The sequence below is a fragment of the Triticum dicoccoides genome, chromosome 5A, assembly GCF_002162155.2.
Source record: "Triticum dicoccoides isolate Atlit2015 ecotype Zavitan chromosome 5A, WEW_v2.0, whole genome shotgun sequence".
Classification (NCBI taxonomy): Eukaryota; Viridiplantae; Streptophyta; class Magnoliopsida; order Poales; family Poaceae; genus Triticum; species Triticum dicoccoides.
The window spans coordinates 108,512,248-108,513,953 of record NC_041388.1 but is presented as its reverse complement, the minus strand read 5'-3'; positions in this window follow the sequence as shown (position 1 = coordinate 108,513,953).

The following is a 1,706-nucleotide window of genomic DNA, read 5'->3' as shown; positions in this document are numbered from 1 at the left end:
CAATAAACATGATCAAATCATATTCATGCTCAACGCAAACACCAAATAACACTTATTTAGATTCAACACTAATCCCAAAAGTATAGGGAGTGTGCGATGATGATCATATCATTCTTGGTACTACTTCCAACACACATCGTTACTTCACCCTTAACTAGTCTCTGTTCATTCTGCAACTCCCGTTTCAAGTTGCTACTCTTAGCAACTGAACTAGTATCAAATACCGAGGGGTTGCTATAAACACTAGTAAAGTACACATCAATAACATGTATATCCAATATACCTTTGTTCACTTTGCCATCCTTCTTATCCGCCAAGTACTTGGGGTTGTTCCGCTTACAGTGACTAGTCCCTTTGCAGTAAAAGCACTTAGTCTCAGGCTTAGGTCTAGACTTGGGCTTCTTCACTTGAGCAGCAACTTGCTTGTCGTTCTTCTTGAAGTTACCCTTCTTCCCTTTGCCCTTTTCTTTAAACTAGTGGTCTTGTTAACCATCAACACTTGATGCTTTTCTTGATTTCTACCTTCGTCGATTTCAGCATCACGAAGAGCTTGGGAATCGTTTCCATTATCCCTTGCATATTATAGTTCATCATGAAGTTCTAGCAACTTGGTGATAGTGACAAGAGAACTCTGTCAATCACTATCTTATCTGGAAGATTAACTCCCACTTGATTCAAGTGATTGTAGTACTCAGACAATCTAAGCACATGCTTACGGGTTGAGCTATTCTCCTCCATCTTGTAGGCAAAGTAATGTCAGAGGTCTCATACCTCTCGACACAGGCATGAGTATGAAATACCAATTTCAACTCTTGGAACATCTTATATGCTCCATGGCATTCAAAACATTTTTGAAGTCCCGGTTCTAAGCCGTAAAGCATGGTGCACTAAACTATCAAGTATTTATCATACCGAGCTTTTGTCAAAACATTCAAAACATCTGCATCTGCTCCTGCAATAGTTCTGTCACCTAACGGTGCATGAAGTACATAATACTTCTATGCAGCAATGAGGATAATCCTCAGATCACGGAGCTAGTCCACATCTTTTCTACTAACATCTTTCAACTTATTTTTCTCTAGGAACATATCAAAAAATAAAATAGGGGAGCTAAACGCGAGCTATTGATCTAAAACATAGATATGCTAATACTACCAGGACTAAGCTCATGATAAATTAAAGTTCAGTTAATCATATTACTTAAGAACTCCCACTTAGATAGACATCCCTCTAATCATCTAAGTGATCACGTGATCCAAATTAACTAAACCATGTCTGATCATCACGTGAGATGGAGTAGTTTTCAATGGTGAACATCACTATGTTGATCATATCTACTATACGATTCATGCTCGACCTTTCGGTCTCAGTGTTCCGAGGCCATATCTGCATATGCTAGGCTCGTCAAGTTTAACCCGAGTATTCTGCATGTGTAAAACTGTCTTACACCCGTTGTAGATGAACGTTGAGCTTATCACACCCGATCATCACGTGGTGTCTCGGCACGACGAACTTTGGCAATGGTGCATACTCAGGGAGAACACTTTTACCTTGAAATTTAGTAAGGGATCATCTTATAAAGCTACCATCGAACTAAGCGAAATAAGATGTATAAAAAATAAACATCACATGCAATCATAATATGTGACATGATATGGCCATCATCATCTTGTGCTTTTGATCTCCATATCCAAAGTACTGTCATG